Here is an 18,246-nt window from a genome sequence, read left to right on the forward strand (position 1 = left end):
TTGTATATACTTATGTCGTTTAGGACACTGTACGTCTATTTTGTCAACCTTTGTAAATGCATGAGCAACTATCCGATATCCTATCACAGCAATATCGAAAAACATCATAAATAATTGGAATGTCATTTTAATATGGGTAATACATAAATATTATCACTAGGGACATTCACATTTATAAAGTATATATTTTTATATATATTTTATAAACCCCATAAGTGGTTATAAATAGTTCCGACATTGGATTTAAACATAATATCGGCCAATTGGCTAATAATTAAGGCTGGACAAACCAAGCCTCCAGTCTAGTGACCTATCAACACTTAGCCGGTTTTTCGAATTATGCCGATTGGTTATACGGGCCAGAAGTTGCTCACGCATGCGCTCTGTTTCGGGGTAGACGCCGACATAGACTATAAAATTGTGCTACTTAGTATCTTAATACACACCTGAGGAAACGGTCTTAGCAACCGGGAAACGCGTTGTGAAAATTGTTTTTAATAAACATTTTATATTTTACTAGTTAAAAAAAAAAAAAAAAAAAAAAAAAAAGATTGAGCTCATGCACGTAAAGTGACCTAGGACTGAGCACTGATTGGCTAAACTGCATGTCTGTCAAAAGAACTGAAATGGGGGGGCAGTCAGGAGAAGCTTAGATGCAAGATAATTACAGAGATAGCTCCAACTCTGCCTGGCATGACTCTGCCCATAGAGCACATGACTCCACCCTTGAAACACCTACTACTTTGCAAACAAGTCTCCATGCCAAGTCCCCAGCTTCTTGGTTATTTGGAACTCAGCAGGTGATTGGAGGTTGAATCCCAAATTGCTTTTTTGGAGCCATTGTGAATCTAACGCTTTAGCCCAGAGGATTACCTGTGAACACGGTGATCTGGACAGCTGATAAGTGCTCAGAAGGTCTTTGTGGCACTTCTCAAGTGCCCTACATCTCGTGAGTACATTTCAGTATTTGCGCATTTGTTAGTGTTCTCACTGATACACACTATTGTGGCACTTTTGTGATTTTGTCTTGCACAGCTTAATACTGAAGCAACATTGGCCTCAATTCAGCTAGCTGGACGGCTGCAAATAGTTCATAAGACATATGTGGCACTTCTCAAGTGCTGGAAATCTTGTAAGTAAGATTCATTTGGGGGCTTGGCCTTCTGTAGTTCAAACGATACACACCATTTGGCGCCTCTTCTCTTTTTCTTTTTAATCAGCGTTGTCTAACTTCGCTTCGCTGCCTGCTTTCTTCTCTCAGGTCTATGGCGGAGGCGAGGCTACTATCCGTCACACTTGAAGGGCAGTGATCCTGTTCCACGGCGTAGATTTCGATAAGATCGTTTCATTTTACTGTTCATGATTGTACTGTAACTCATTTGTTCCTGCAAACTCGCATAAACAATACAGGGTCTCAGTGGGACTCCTTTAGTATCTTGGAATCAAGGGTTAATATCTCCTGAGGGGGATTATTGAACAGGGTTTTTTTTTTAATCATGTTTGTTATGTGATTCCATCTGCTTATGTGTAGTGTTAACTGGGCTCTTGGCTTTTGAAACATAATGGCCTTTCGATGTGACGTGACTTTACGGTCAGGTGCGCTTTTTTTGGACTGTACGGTTCACCTTGTAACCGGGCATGTTTACGTTCTGGTTTCCCATTTCCGCATTCCTGTGTGGTGACGGAGAATTCTAGTCCGCTGGTGTCTGGTTCATAGGAGGTGGTGAGTGCCCCAGCCATTGTCAGGTGCCGTTTTAAATTGTTCTATATTTAGTCCATTTTCTGGTATCCGTTATCCAGTTATGGAGGATACTAATGTTGAGATTGTTCAACTTTGTGATTCAGATTCTTTGTCCTGTGACAAATGCGAATTGGCCCCATTGACTCAGGTCAGTCAGTTTATGTTCTTTAGGCCTTTCTAGAGCGCCTTGTTCCTCGGGCTCAGGGATTCAAAGGACTGCTGAGCTGTCCTCCGGGAGGCGAGTTCCCTAACGCTACCTACTACTAAACATGTGGGTAACCCAAGTTATGTTTTTTTCCTCCACGGAGGGTGGATTGTTCCCCCCGGAGTTTTTGGCACATTTTCACTTTTACATACTTTTGGCGCTTGCGCGTCTACAGAGTCGAGATGTTTGTTTGTGTTCGTACCCGATTGCCCCAGGTCTCTCGGCCACAGGAGGGTATGTGCAGTTCCCTGCGGGTGTAACTGTTCCCGAGTGTTGTGCCTTTCGTTACAGGCTGGCTCACCTTCGTGCTCTATTTAGACACGTTTTTGAGCTGTTTGGAGACCCTATCCTTCTCAGTAAAGGGACTCATCAGTCTCTTTCTTCGAATGGCTCACCTCGCTAGACATGGGGGGATGAAGTAATCTCCTTTAAGTCTTGTTATCGAGATCCTTCCCAGTTTTGTTGGAAGAATAGGGTTTTCGTTAGGCTGGTCCTGCGGATCTTTCTGTTCTTCTTGGGCGTTAACCCTCTTGTTGCCTGTTATTTCATTTTATCCGGTTAGGATGAATTTTATTTTTCATACTGTTTCTTGCGGGAACTTTCTCTAGGATCAATACTCGCTGTTTGCTTCTAAGGAAGTTGTTATTGTTAGGGACACGTTAGTCCCATATTTGTCTGTTTTTTCTTCCTCCCCCTCTGAGGGCGGATTTAGCCTGCTTGGCAGTTATGACCCTGGTTGCAGGCTGGTCCTGCTTGGGTTCAGATCTTCTGTCTCGTGGCTTTTTGAAACACGTGGCGCCTATTATACCTTTCTGGTCAGGTTGGGGTGCCAAGTGCTATTAACATTATTTATGTTTCTTGTTATTTGTTTTACAAGTTTCAGCTAAGCATTCTCAAGAGGACTTGTGGGTCCGTGCGGCTCTCGGGATTGTTTCAGTCCTATATAGCCATCTCTCTGGTCACTGGGTCAGTGAATTTTGCTGCGTCACTCTGTTGCTTCTGATACCCTTGGAACCTAGAGTATCCTTCCCACGTGGTGGGAAAATTAGCGAGTTTAGCGCCTCCTTTCCGCCGGTCGGGCGGTGGCTTTAGGAAATTGTCCTTTTTGGACTTGCTCCTTTAGTGGTTCTCTTCTTCATTGAGACTTCTTGGATTGTCTTCTCCTTGTCGATGGGTCACCTTTGGGAGTTGGTTGTTCCTTTTTCGGGACATTAGACAGTGATGTCTTTTCTTTCATGTAATTGGCAAGAGTCCATGAGCTAGTGACGTATGGGATATACATTCCTACCAGGAGGGGCAAAGTTTCCCAAACCTCAAAATGCCTATAAATACACCCCTCACCACACCCACAATTCAGTTTTACAAACTTTGCCTCCCATGGAGGTGGTGAAGTAAGTTTGTGCTAGATTTCTACGTTGATATGCGCTTCGTAGCAGGCTGAAGCCCGGTTTTCCTCTCAGAGTGCAGTGAATGTCAGAGGGATGTGAAGAGAGTATTGCCTATTTGAATACCATGGTCTTCCTCTAGGGGGATCTATTTAATAGGTTCTCTGTTATCGGTCGTAGAGATTTCTTCTCCTACCTCCCTTTTCAGATTGACGATATACTCTTTTTTTTTTATATACCATTACCTCTACTGATTCTCGTTTCAGTACTGGTTTGGCTATCTACTTTATGTAGATGAGTGTCTTTGGGTAAGTAAGTCTTATTTTATTTATGACACTCTCAGCTATGGTTTGGCACTTTATATGTAAAGTTCTAAATATATGTTTTATACTTATATTTGCCATGATTCAGGTCAATCAGTTTATTTTCCTTCTTTCAGACTGTCAGTTTCATTTTTTGGGAAAATGCATATGAATGAAATATTTTTCTTACCTAAAATTTTCAATTTACTTTTTTCTTTTAAATTGTGGGCTGTTAGGCTCGCGGGTGCAAAAAATGCTAGAATTTATTGCGTCATTTTTGGCGCGAGACTTTTTTGGCGCGAGATTGACGTTTGTCTGACGTCAATGACGTCATTTCCGGCGTCGTAGTTGACGCCGGAAGTTTTCACGTAGTTACGTCATTTTTGACTCTCATGTTTATTAGACGTTTTTGGCACCAAAAAAAATAAAATAAAAAATAAAAAAATATATGTGGGCGTCATACTTGGCGCCAGTTTTTTTACATTATTTAAGTCTCACTTTTTAGTTGCTTCTGGTTTCTAGAGGCTTGTTCTGTTTGTATTTTTTCCCATTCCTGAAACTGTCATTTAAGGAATTTGATAATTTTGCTTTATATGTTGTTTTTTCTATTACATATTGCAAGATATTCCAAAAACTGTTCCTGTATCAGAAAATACTGTTGGATTCCTGATGACTGATATCAGTCCTACCGAAGCTAAGTTCATTTATTTTAATGTTATAAATTTTATCTTTAGCTATGGTTTGTAATAAGTTATCATGATAAACTTTTACATGCAGAGTCCATTAGTATTTATGCATTATCTATTGCTATTCTTTTTACATCTAGTGTACAAGATATACCTAGGAATCTATGAGAATGTTTTTCTGATTCTATCCTAAAGGCTTTGTCTGACATCCCGGCTTCTAATAAAATTTATAGGTCTTTTTTAAACTTTTTTAGTTGATGAATTTTTAAATGACCGACAACATACTGAATTATCCTTCTCTGATGATGTTTTTTCTCATTTAGAATATACTTCATCAGATATTTGACACTAACAAATCTACTTTTTTATTTTTAAATAGAGGAATTATTGTTCCTTCCTTGTGTCCTAAATCCTAAGATTTCTTTGGAAAGATCCTTACATTCTTTGGATGTGGTCAGAGTTTTGAAATATTATGTTCAAGCTACTAAGATTTCAGAAAGACTTCTAGTCTATTTGTTATCTTTTCTGGTTTTAGGAAAGGTCAGAAGGCTTCTGCCATTTCTTTGGAGTCTTGGTTAAAGCTTTTGATTCATCATGCTTATGTGGAGTCGGGTAAATCCCCGCCTCAAAGGATTACGGCTCATTCTACTAGGTCAGTTTCTACTTCCTGGGCTTTTAAGAATGAAGTTTCTGTTGATCAGATTTGCAAAGCAGCAACTTGGTCTTCTTTGCATACTTTTACTAAATTCTACCATTTAGATGTTTTTTCTTCTTCAGAAGCAGTTTTTGGTAGAAAAGTACTTCAGGCAGCTGTTTCAGTCTGATTCTTCTGCTTATAATTTCAGTTTTTTTCATTATTAAGATTAAAACTTTTGATTTGGGTTGTGGATTGTTTTTTCAGTGGAATTGGCTGTCTTTATTTTATCCCTCCCTCTCTAGTGACTCTTGCGTGGAGTTCCACATCTTGGGTATTTGCTATCCCATATGTCACTAGCTCATGGACTCTTGCCAATTACATGAAAGAAAACATAATTTATGTAAGAACTTACCTGATAAATTCATTTCTTTCATATTGGCAAGAGTCCATGAGACCCACCCTTTTTTGTGGTGGTTATGATTTTTTTTTGTATAAAGCACAATTATTCCAATTCCTTGTTGATGCTTTCGCTCCTTTCTTATCACCCCACTTCTTGGCTATTCGTTAAACTGAATTGTGGGTGTGGTGAGGGGTGTATTTATAGGCATTTTGAGGTTTGGGAAACTTTGCCCCTCCTGGTAGGAATGTATATCCCATACGTCACTAGCTCATGGACTCTTGCTAATATGAAAGAAATGAATTTATCAGTTAAGTTCTTACATAAATTATGTTTTTGGGCTCCGGTTAGTGGTCCTTTCCCGGTGTTGGGAATGCTCTGCATCTCCTCCTTGGGATAGAAGAGGTCCTCCTAGTGGTTTTCCACTCATATGGTTCAGGTATTGCCATCCAGGTGGCACCCAAACCCATGTTTTTCTGTCCTCTGACTTTGAATCTGAGGTAATGTGGAGGCTTGATGTTGCCCTGTTCGGGTGACTTGTCCTCACTGTTCACCTTGTGTCTGGAGCTCGTGGCTAGCTAGACAGCTAGCTCAGCATACTAATGCTCTGTGGCTACTCTGTACTGTAGCAAACCGAGGGTTGCTAGTTCGATCCCTGGCGAGGTCTACTCAGCCTTTCCTCCTTTCGAGGTTGATAAAATGAGCAGCTCCTTGTGTCCCTTAGAGGGATTAGCCGCACTTTTCAAGCACAATCATGTTAATGATGCTTGGACACCTGTTAGCTCTAGTGTCCTTTATGGCCCTGGCTCTTTGGAGTGTTGGGCTCCTGCAAGGGGTGGTCTTTTCCCTTTGGGTCGAGACTTGATTTTTTTTTATATCAGACGAGGGATTTATGTGCCTGGAAGATTGTTTAATCTAAACATTTTGTGGGACCCGGGCTTCTTGTCTTGATCTTCCAGTTGTCAATGATTTTACTCTGCGTTTTCTCTTTGTGGATCCCACCGTGGGATGTTACCGGACCTTATGATACTAGTACTAGCCTGGGGGTTCCAGTTCCCGGGGTACTTGGGCTTAGCCCTTGTTCTGGCTGTTCTGTTTTACAACTTGGCCATATTTATTGAGAGCCGGGACTCCTTGGGCCTTGTCTTCTGCCGGACGATACGGTTCACTTGGGATGGCCAACTATCGTGACCTGATGGTGGAGTTTCCTGCTTAGCAAACGGAAGGTTTGCGGTTGCTCAGCTGTCACTTTTGTGCCTGTTATGTGCTAGCACAATGGTGTTTAAAGGGGGTTCGTCCGTGTTTGTCAGTGACGTGGCCTTGTGTCTTCTCGGTTCTTCCCACAACTTCCTGTCTTATTGGCAGGTGTTTATCGACGCTCTCCTCTTCAGGGGGCTCGTTGTCCTCCTTACGGAGGTGTGGTTCCCTTTTTAGGGGCCTCTCCTGTGTTCGGGAGGTTGGAACAGATGTTAATCTGGTTTGGGGATTGATCTGCTCTTTGAGTTGTTCCTTTCCTTCTGGGAAGCTGCAGGCTCCGCATTGAGACTTAGTCGGGTGGCCTTGCTAGATCGCATTGCGTCTAACACCTGCTCGTTTGTCTTTAGGTTGAAGTGGCTGTGCCCATTTTTCCGCCCTTTTGGGGGCTGATCTTGGAGATCCTTTCAGTTCCCTTACTTTCAGATCTGCCATTGCTTGGGCTGGTCCGGGTAGGTGTAGAATCTGAGATCTGTTGTTCATCTTCAGGTCTTGAGGGTGACACTGGACATTCTATTTTTTTTTTTTAAGGTTCTGTGCCTCTACCCCTTTGAGATCTGTGAGTAGGCTTGGAAGGCCTGGATTCTCTGGTGAGTGTCCTCTGTCTTAGAGGTTGGGCAATCTCTGTTTGGGTCGGATAGTGTTTTCTCCATGTCTCCTATGAATGGCAGTGTGTTACTGGACTCAGATGTTTATTTTCTGAGTTTGCTGCTTGTAATTTCTGTTTGCTCAGTCTCTGAGTTCTGACGTTTTGAGGACTTTGTCTTCAGCTGTCTCTTTTGGTGCTGTTGCACGATGTTTGGGAGATGTTTCTTCTCCTTGATGATGCCTGGTTGCTCCTTGTGGGATGGGCGTTGTCTCCCCTTGTTCTCGGGATCCATTCAGGTCTCTGTGGACTTGGCCTTCCTTTGAAGGGGGTTTTTCCTTTATGAATTTTGCTGTACCTTTTGGATATCCCTTGGCTTACCCTTGTCCTCTCTCTTTTGGGGTTTTTGATACTTTACTAGTAAAGGGACCGACTGCTGGGCGTTGATTCTCCTGGAGGAGTGTTGGCTCAGTGAGTATGCTTGCGGTCTCTAGTTAGGCTTTCAGACTATCTGCGGGTCAGTGTCCTTTGGGCCTTTTCCTTCTAGTTCTTTTGCCCGGCTCCGACGAAGCAGGGTTTGGTTGGGTTGTGTTTTTCAGTCCTAGGGCCCTCAAAATGGGCCGCCTATTGTACCCTCCCGTTTTTGCATTCAGTGTCCTCTATAGCTTGGGTATTGTTTTCCTAAAAGTAATGAATGCAGCTGTGGACTCTTTCCATTTATGAAGAAAAACTTAAATTATGCTTACCTCATAGCTCCCCACCCGTATTTTTTTCTGTGGGGCGTCTCTTATTTGTTATTCTTCTGGCACCTTTTCACCCTGGTATTTATTCTACTATTCCTTGTTCCTCGGCAGAATGACTGGGGGATGAGGGAAGTGGGAGGAGTATTTAAGCCTTTGCATGGGGTGTCTTTGCCTCCTTCTGGTGGCTAGATTCTTATTTCCCAGAAGTAATGAATGCAGCTGTGGACTCTTTCAATCTGAAGAAAAGAAAATTAGCAGGTAAAAATAATTTTAAGTTTTTAAAAGAGTAAACAAGGTTAAAAAGATTTCTCTAAACTTAATAGATATAAGCAATCTCAAATGATCCCAGGTAGGAAGAAACCACAATTATAACCTTAGTGTAACTATAAAAGGTCACATTTTACACTTCTATGTATATAAAGGGTAATAGTTGAGATGTCTGTATAGTAGGTATTACAAATATAAATATAATTATAAATATAATATACAAAGTGATATAGGTCTGCTCTTGTAACCAGATTACAAGGTGACAAACATGACACCAAGTAGTGAAATACAAAAAATAAAATACAAAACAGTGCGCCCTATATGACACTAGAATACATATGATGCAAATATTGCATTAAAAACAGACAAAAGGATATGTGGAACGGATTTCGGATGGTAATCTTCCCAAAGTAAAATATCCCTTTAAGAATCAAAATGAGCATAGACGTTGCAGCCCCTGGAGTACTCGGTCCTGGAGAACTGGATCAAACTAATGCAAACACAAAGAAGGGGCATACGGGGGCGCAAAACTCCTCTAAGCGTAGTATGTTATGGATTCACAAAGATTTATTAAAAACAAACAAATTCACACTCTCACATTAAACCTCAAACAGATATGAGGTATGATTAAACACATATGGGCATATGTAATGATATCACAGCTCTACCGCAGTGTCCCAGGGTGACGTCTCACATTCAGTCTTCTGATGGTCCCTGCAGTAGGAGCATAGTCTTTTTTGTTTTGATTTGTTAAATTACCTATGTAAAAAAAAAAGGTACCAGTGTTTAAAACTTTATCTACAAACTCTGCCTGTTCAGACGTGAGGTGCTAGTGCTAATAGGTAAATGTAGCAGACCAATTATGCTCTTGACATTAAAATTGAGATGCTGCGCACAAAAAAAAATTATATTGCTTTTTATGTAGCACAAAATGTCGAATCTAGCCCCCAAAATTCTTTTTATGCTAGCAAAACATCCTAATCTAAAAACAAACAAAAAATATTCTGTAGTATGGTACAAAAAAACAATCATGTAGCACTGCTAATTTGATAGCCCTGCTCTTGAGTGAGTGTTGGATTGTAATGGGAATATTGAGGTTTGACTATCAGGATGCTTATAGATTTCAGTTCATGGCCACAAATTACCTTAAAGGGCCAGAATACCCAAATGTTTAAATTAGGGATGCACCGAAATTTCGTCCGCAGAAAGTTTCGGCCGAAAATGGCATTTTTTGCTATTTCGGTTTTCATTTTTTTTGCCTGTTATTTTCGGTAAAATTTTTGTGTAGCATGTTTCAAATTTGATGCTATCCTCGAGCTGCTGTTTAAGTTTATTACTTGACTTACTGTTCAGCATATGAGTTTTCTAGGATTATACTTTGGTAAAAAAACCAAAACTGTTAAATATCATTCTGTTACATAGAACTAAATCAAGAATAATACCATATATTGATATTTATAATTGTTTTAAAGGGACATGAATCCCAATTTTTTTTTTATGATTTAGAAAGAGCATGCAATTTTAAACAACTTTCTAATAAACTTATATTATCTAATTTGCTTCACTCTCTTGATATACTTTACTGAAAAGCATATCTAGATATGCCCAGGAGCTGCTGATTGGTTGCTGCACATAGATGCCTCGTGATTGGCTCACCCATGTGAATTGCTATTTCTTCAACAAAGGATATCTAAAAAATGAAGCAAATTAGACAATAGAAGTAAATTGGAATGTTTAAAATTATATTCTCTACTTGAATCGTGTAAGAAAATGTTTGGTTTTACTGTCCCTTTAAGTAGGGATGCACCAAAATTTTGGTTACAGAAACATTTTGGCCGAAAATGGAATTTTTTGCCTTTTTTGCCTTTTTTTTTTTTTTTTTTTTTTTTCTTGGTAAAATTGTGTAGCATTTTGTTTTAAGATATTTTTGTCCAATTTTAGTGTTACTTTCAATAAAAGTGTGGGCTTTTTTTTATTGTCTCTATGCAAAAAAAAAACTAAAAAAAAATAATTTGAAAAAATACATTTTCGGTATCCGTTTTGGTTTTCGGCCAAGTGCATCCCAGATTTTCGGATTTGGTTTCGGTCCAGAATTTCCATTTCGGTGCATCACTAGTTTAAATACTTGAAAGTGATGCAGCATAGCTGCAAAAAGCTGACTAGAAAATATCACCTGAACATATCTATGTAAAAAAGAAAGATATTTTAACTCAAAAGTTCCTCAGTAGCCACATCCCATTGTAAAGGACTTCTAAGCAGCATATTAGTATGTCTGTCCCGGGACAGCTGAAAGGATGAGCTTTGTGCACTCTCATGTTATTTCCCTATTCAGTGTAACAATTAAATCTCATGAGATCACAGTAAAAGAGTTCATGACCTCAGCACTGCTGATGCTGATTGGCTGCTGTTCATTTCTTCTTTTTTTTTTTTTTATTTACTTGCAGCTGGGAGCAGCTGAGTATAACTTTTTACACAGAGATGCTCAGGTGATATTTTCCTGTCAGCTTTTTACAGTTATACTGCATCAGTTTCAAGTGATTTAGCATATGAGTATTATGTCCCTTTAAGATTTTAATCTTAACACTCTTTTTAACTATTTTTTAGTCACACTGGTTTCTGGTGAATTTTTTTTTAAAAGAATCGGCCTATGCATTGCTCCAATTCAGGAGGGTAATTTGTTCAATATTCTTTTCCCCAAAGTAGCTTTTCTCCATCATTTAAAGTTGTGAAATCTGCCAACAATTTTTTAATATTGACTTAATTTTATAAATCCATGAAACTGCTTTAGCCATACTTCAACTGACATTATTATAGAGTTCAAAATACCATTTGATGTGCTCAGATACTTATTTTATGGAACAGTGAAAAATAAATATCAAATATTTATTGGATTATTTTTTTCATATAATCCAGGATATCCAGCATCCTCTTTAGAATTTAATTTGTTAGCTTTGTTGAGGTCTTAATCTAGGTAAATATTATTAGAATAATTGGATTAGTTGTGGGAAAATAAAACAAACAAAAACCTGCCTTTAATCAGATATCCAGTTTATTTGTATATGCTTTTAAATGTACACAGAAACAATCCTGGTCTATTTTGTGTTTTTTGGTTTAATTTTTTTTTAACTTTTTATAGTTAGTTAGATTTTCAAATGTATTTTAATACATAGTTACAAACACAACTCCATTGTTTAGTCACAATATGAAAGTATACTGTTTGGATCCCGCATAAAACTGAAATATGTGCATACAATTTATATACAGAGGTAATATATATAGAAACAAAAGTAGTTTAAAACTTTTTAAAGGTGGCTGTTGAGAATTACAGGGAGTGCAGAATTATTAGGCAAGTTGTATTTTTGAGGATTAATTTTATTATTGAACAACAACCATGTTCTCAATGAACCCAAAAAACTCATTAATATCAAAGCTGAATAGTTTGGAAGTAGTTTTTAGTTTGTTTTTAGTTATAGCTATTTTAGGGGGATATCTGTGTGTGCAGGTGACTATTACTGTGCATAATTATTAGGCAACTTAACAAAAAACAAATATATACCCATTTCAATTATTTATTTTTACCAGTGAAACCAATATAACATCTCAACATTCACAAATATACATTTCTGACATTCAAAAACAAAACAAAAACAAATCAGTGACCAATATAGCCACCTTTCTTTGCAAGGACACTCAAAAGCCTGCCATCCATGGATTCTGTCAGTGTTTTGATCTGTTCACCATCAACATTGCGTGCAGCAGCAACCACAGCCTCCCAGACACTGTTCAGAGAGGTGTACTGTTTTCCCTCCTTGTAAATATCACATTTGATGATGGACCACAGGTTCTCAATGGGGTTCAGATCAGGTGAACAAGGAGGCCATGTCATTAGATTTTCTTCTTTTATACCCTTTCTTGCCAGCCACGCTGTGGAGTACTTGGACGCGTGTGATGGAGCATTGTCCTGCATGAAAATCATGTTTTTCTTGAAGGATGCAGACTTCTTCCTGTACCACTGCTTGAAGAAGATGTCTTCCAGAAACTGGCAGTAGGACTGGGAGTTGAGCTTGACTCCATCCTCAACCCGAAAAGGCCCCACAAGCTCATCTTTGATGATACCAGCCAAAACCAGTACTCCACCTCCACCTTGCTGGCATCTGAGTCGGACTGGAGCTCTCTGCCCTTTACCAATCCAGCCACGGGCCCATCCATTTGGCCCATCAAGACTCACTCTCATTTCATCAGTCCATAAAACCTTAGAAAAATCAGTCTTGAGATATTTCTTGGCCCAGTCTTGACGTTTCAGCTTGTGTGTCTTGTTCAGTGGTGGTCGTCTTTCAGCCTTTCTTACCTTGGCCATGTCTCTGAGTATTGCACACCTTGTGCTTTTGGGCACTCCAGTGATGTTGCAGCTCTGAAATATGGCCAAACTGGTGGCATCTTGGCAGCTGCACGCTTGACTTTTCTCAGTTCATGGGCAGTTATTTTGCGCCTTGGTTTTTCCACACGCTTCTTGCGACCCTGTTGACTATTTTGAATGAAACGCTTGATTGTTCGATGATCACGCTTCAGAAGCTTTGCAATTTTAAGAGTGCTGCATCCCTCTGCAAGATATCTCACTATTTTTGACTTTTCTGAGCCTGTCAAGTCCTTCTTTTGACCCATTTTGCCAAAGGAAAGGAAGTTGCCTAATAATTATGCACACCTGATATAGGGTGTTGATGTCATTAGACCACACCCCTTCTCATTACAGAGATGCACATCACCTAATATGCTTAATTGGTAGTAGGCTTTCGAGCCTATACAGCTTGGAGTAAGACAACATGCATAAAGAGGATGATGTGGTCAAAATACTCATTTGCCTAATTCTGCACTCCCTGTAATTCAAAAATTATTTTATGAAATGGTGAATTTGCTATGTTATCTTTTCCTTCTATTGCTACTTGGAGGCAGAGACACCCCAAAGAAGACTACAAATATCCCTCCCACTCCCCCTACCCTTCAGTAGTTATTTGACTCGAATCATGGAGGTAGGCAGAGAGAGGTACTCTGTAAAGAAAATAAATTTATCATAGATTGGCTCCGGAGAGCCGGGGATCATATATCCATACAAATCTCAATAGAGTATTAGTATATATAATACTAGTTGATGCTGGGCCCCTCTTCTATGGCTACTTGTTTAATGAAAGTGGTGGTGCAAGTCTTGTCCCTGCGCTCAGGATGTGTGTACTCTGCAATCTCCTACCCTCCTTTTGTCAGGCATCAGCTTGCCACAAGCTACGCGGAGTAAAGGGAGCCAACATAGGCTGAGATGGCTGTGCTTTGGCGCATTAGTATGCAGGACACTGAAAAGCATTTGTCCTAATGTGGAATTTATAACATATATACATATATAGACCACAAACTATGTTCTGATACAGGCTGCAGTGGTTGGCGGAGATGCTGATTCCCACCATAGGCAGTGGTTTCATGCCATTTCTGCTACCGATCCTCTGTGCAATAGTCCTGTGGAAGAGCGGTAACAATGCTGTTCAGCTGGACCGCTCTAAAAGGGGCTCTCAAGGGGTCAGTTATTTTGGTGCTTTGGACCAGATATCCTGCTGTGCTGTTCCCAATTGTCTCATTCTAGTACAATGGATGAGTCTTTGGAGAGTCTGGAGGAATCTTCCTCGGTAGATTCCATTGTCGATAGTAGATGCATGCTCCTATGTCCTGAGGTCTTACTCAGGAGGCCCAAGCGGTAAGACAGCAGAGCCTTACTGCAACTTCTAAGGCCTCGATTGATATGGACATACCAATACAAAAGCCCAAGGGGGTGAATTTTGTTGCCCCAGAGCGGGGTGCAGAGAGCAGCTCTTTCTTACTAGATAACTTGCAATTTTGGGATAGGATTAAACACCTCAAAAATATAGCGCCTCACCCTTCGCCAATACACTCAGTGCCTTCCAGAGACACATGATGCATACTGGGATAGCTTGGGTACCCTGCAGTTCAGGGACTTATATGATAATGGGAAAATGGCTGGATTTTGCAGGCTTTTATAGAGAAGTTTTCTGTACCATCGAAATATCAGTTTGAGTGTTTTAGATTCTTAAGCCTAGTGAGACACTGGGGGAAGGCCTGAGAGAGCTGACAAGATAGAGTAATTGGCTAAGGGGAAGCAAGACAGGGGGCATTATGTCCTTTAACTACTATCTCCTTAGAGACACTCAGTTGGAGTGTACATCGAAGCCTTTGAGGGCCTGGGAGTGACCTTCTGATAGTGGACACTAAGATATGGGCTAGGCCGGGAGTTGATATTTGCCAGAAAAACATTACATTGTGCTACTTTATGGGATTTACACTATAAGATAGCTCTAAGATGGCATTTAGTTCCTGTTCATCTTCATAAGATCTATAGAAGTGTTTCCCCACTATGCTGGAGAGGGTGCGGTCAATTAGGTACATGGGTACATATCTGGTGGGAATGCCCTAGACTTAGAGCCTTCTGGAGAAACTGCTTTAGCTTCTTAGAGGACATGAATTATAATCTTTCACGCATACCTGTAGTGGGATTACTCCAACTCTTATTGCCTACAATGTCATTAGCTAGGAAAATGTTTGATATATTTTTTAACAGTAGCTAAATTAATGATAGCTAGGGAATGGAAACAGAGCATACCTCCCACCTTACAAATGGTACTAAATAACTTAAAATATGTTAAAAAATGGAGGAATATGTCTTTAGAATTAAAGACAGACTATATTTATACATAGAAATTTGCAGTGGACGGAACTGTTTGCAGACCATCTCCGAACCCTAATTTGAACATAGGGCGGAGGGGGAAAGAAGGAGGTGAGAGTGATTTAATATTCCCCCCCCCCCCTTTTTTTTTTTCTTTCTTTAGATGTGCTTGTGCCGTGATAGGTTCCAGTTCTCTAGACTTCAAATATATTCCGCTAATCTCTTATATAAATATTTATATACATTTTTTTTTTTTTTTTTTATGATGTGTCATGACCTCAAGGTAGATTACATTATCGTGATCGTACCAAACCTTTCATTGAATTCAAGTATCTTACTAGAAGGTTGGAAAACGTTTTTATTTAAGATGTCTAATAGTTGTTTATATCTAAAATCATTAAGGTATTGACAGAATGTAATGCAATAGTTTATATTGTTAGATTTGCATAGCAGAAGTATTCTGGATAAGTGTGAGCAATTAATGTATACTACATATTGTATTGAAGGAAGCGATATGTGTTGTAATACTCTTTCGTATATGTTATGAGACTTTATTACCTTAATAATAAATTGATCTAAAAAAAAAATTGAAATAGTCATTTGTAATCCTGGTTGTCCTAGCATGGGCTCACAGGGTTTGTTATGTAGATCTTATTTGAATGTCCCGACATGGCCTCTTCGTCTTAAGCCACACCTTATGTCTCAAGGTCCCTTCTTCCATCCAGATCTAAAGTCTCTAAACTTGATGGCATAAACATTGAACACTTAGTTCTGAGATTTAGAGGATTCTCAGATTCTGTGATTAATACTTTGATTCAGGCTCACAAGCTAGTATCAAGCTAGCGGAGCAAATTAATGTTTGATAAATGTATTCCAAAGTTTGGAAAACTTATAGTTCTTGGTTTCTTATATTTCTTGCCATGATTTTTCCTGGCATTCATTTAGAATTCCTAGGATTCTTCATTTTTTGCAAGATGGTTTAGATAAGGGTTTATCTGCCAGTTCCTTGAAAGGACACATTTTGTGCTGTTTCTGCATTATTTTATAGGACGCTTGCTAATCTTCCTGATATTTATTGTTTCGTTCAGGCTTTAGTCTGAATTAAACCTGTCGTTAGGCCTATTTCTCCTCCTTGGAGTCTTAACTTAGTGTTAAAGGTTTTGCAGGCTCCACCTTTTGAGCCTATGGGGCCAATTTATCAAATATGAACTGCTTGTACAATGCTGCCCCCTGCAGATTCTTGGCCAATCAGCTGCTAGCAGGGGGTGTCAATCAATACTATCAGGCGTATTGCTGTCCGCCGCCTCAGATTTTCTTTTTGGAAACCCCTGTTTCCGGTGAGCAGAAACAGGGGTATTCGGGCCGTGATAAATTGGCCCCATGCATAAATTTTAACATTAAACTACTTCCATGGAAAGTGTTGTGTTTTTTTTTTGGCCATTTCTTTCTGGTCATTTCTTTCTATTACTTTTTTGCCTAAAATTGTTTCCTCACATAACATTAGTAGGGATATGTTTGCTCCCTCTTGATGTCCTGAACAGAAAAATGCTTCTGAAAGATTTTTGCATTTTTTGGACGTCGTTAGAGCATTGAAATATGTTGATGCTACTAAAGATTTCAGACACACTTCTAGTCTTTGTTCTTTTTTCTGGCCCCAGGAAGGGTCAGAAGGCCTCTGCTTTTGCTTTCGCCTCTTTGTTAAAACTTTTGATTCACAGAGCATATTTGGAGGCAGGTCAGCCTCCGCACAAAGAATTACAGCTCATTTTACTCAAGAATAAGGCTTAAGTTGATAAAATTTGCAAAGTGACCACTTGGTCTTCTTTTCATACCTTTACAAAATTTTACCATTTTGATGTTTTTGCTTCCTTTGGTAGAAAGGTCCTTCAGGTAGTTGTCTCAGTTTGATGATATTCCCTATTTTTTTAGTTTGTCATAAGTGAGATTTTCTTTTTGGGCTGCCTGTGGATTTTATTTCTCAGCGAAAACAGCGTTTTTTTCTATCCTTTCCTTTTATTGTTACTTGTGGACTCTCGCCACCTGTTTGAAAGTAAACATAATTTATAGCTTACCGGATAAATGTATTTCTTTTTAAAGACACGATGAGTCCACGGATTTCATCCTTACTTGTGGGATTACGCCTCCTGGTCAGCAGGAGGAGGCAAAGAGCACCACAGCAGAACTGTTATATAGCTCCTCCCTTCCCTCCCACCCCAGTCATTCTCTTTGCCTACGTTAGTGATAGGAAGTGGCAAAGTGAGGTGTTAGAAAAGATTCTTCAATCAAGTGTTTATTATTTTTAAAGTAGTGCCAGAGAGTGCTGCTTTGTTCTAGGGTGTAGCCGTAGTCCATATCAGTCTCTTCAGTAGAGCTTTTGGTGGCTTTAGAGCAATGGGAACTGGTGGGACATAATTCTCACTGCACCTCCCATACTGTGATGCTGCCCTTCTTATGATGGCCTAAGCAAGAATTAACTCAGGCCCTATCTCTTTCCACTGGACTATAGGAGGGATAGGACCTCTTAAACCTGTTGGAGCTGTCCTGCTGTCGGACAGCATCAAGGTAAGTGCAGTCTTTGTTATTCTGGGGCACAATTCACAATGGACTCAGAGAGGACTCTGCACTTACTCGTTTATATATGTTTATTGATTGGGAACATGGGCTCCTTATGTATAGAGGGCTCTTCTGCAATGACCGCATTTGTACAGGCACTGGGCTAAGGTTGGACTATTGGTTATTTTTATTAAAAGTTACAGAGAAGCTGTGTAAAATCTTTGACGCTCACGAGGGGCGGGGCTACTTTTCGCACGCTTTAGACTTGTCTAGAGACGCCTCGCAGTGTATCTGGGCATCTGTCCCGGAGTTCCGACATCTTATTTATCAGGACATTGGGCGTTACGCTAGAACCGCATGGTTGAGAAAGCAAGCGGTTGGCAGCGTTCTGAGGCCCGACCTGAAACTTTGCTGGAAGGAGCGGTCTGGAGACCGGGTGGCAGGTAGGCGCCTCAGCAGAGCTGTTGAGGCGGAGAGGTATCAGTTTTTCTTTGCGGAGCAAATGAATGTTTACATGTGAAGCGTTTTTACTCAGCTTAGTAAAATAGTTGGTTTTACTATTTAAAGGCACAGTATCCTGTTATTCTTCAGGATTTAGCAAAGGGCCAGTTTATAGTATTAGTTTAGTTTTTGCACACTCTTGTTTTTCAATACAGTAAGAGAGTGGTGAGTTAAAAATTTAAAGGGCCAGTTTCTATTTTTTATTCATTTCAGTCTTTGCACTGTTCTATATCATGGATTTAGAAGATGTACAAAATGTTACTTGTGC

At 39.8% G+C, this 18,246-nt stretch overlaps 1 protein-coding gene across 1 annotated transcript in view; it reads left to right on the forward strand.

Annotated features, from left to right (window-relative positions):
- The window catches only part of GALNT2 (polypeptide N-acetylgalactosaminyltransferase 2), a gene marked incomplete in the record, with an annotated part of 519,141 nt that overhangs the window by 60,335 nt on the left and 440,560 nt on the right, over positions 1-18,246 (forward strand).

The sequence above is a fragment of the Bombina bombina genome, chromosome 4 (genome assembly GCF_027579735.1).
Source record: "Bombina bombina isolate aBomBom1 chromosome 4, aBomBom1.pri, whole genome shotgun sequence".
Taxonomy (NCBI): domain Eukaryota; kingdom Metazoa; phylum Chordata; class Amphibia; order Anura; family Bombinatoridae; genus Bombina; species Bombina bombina.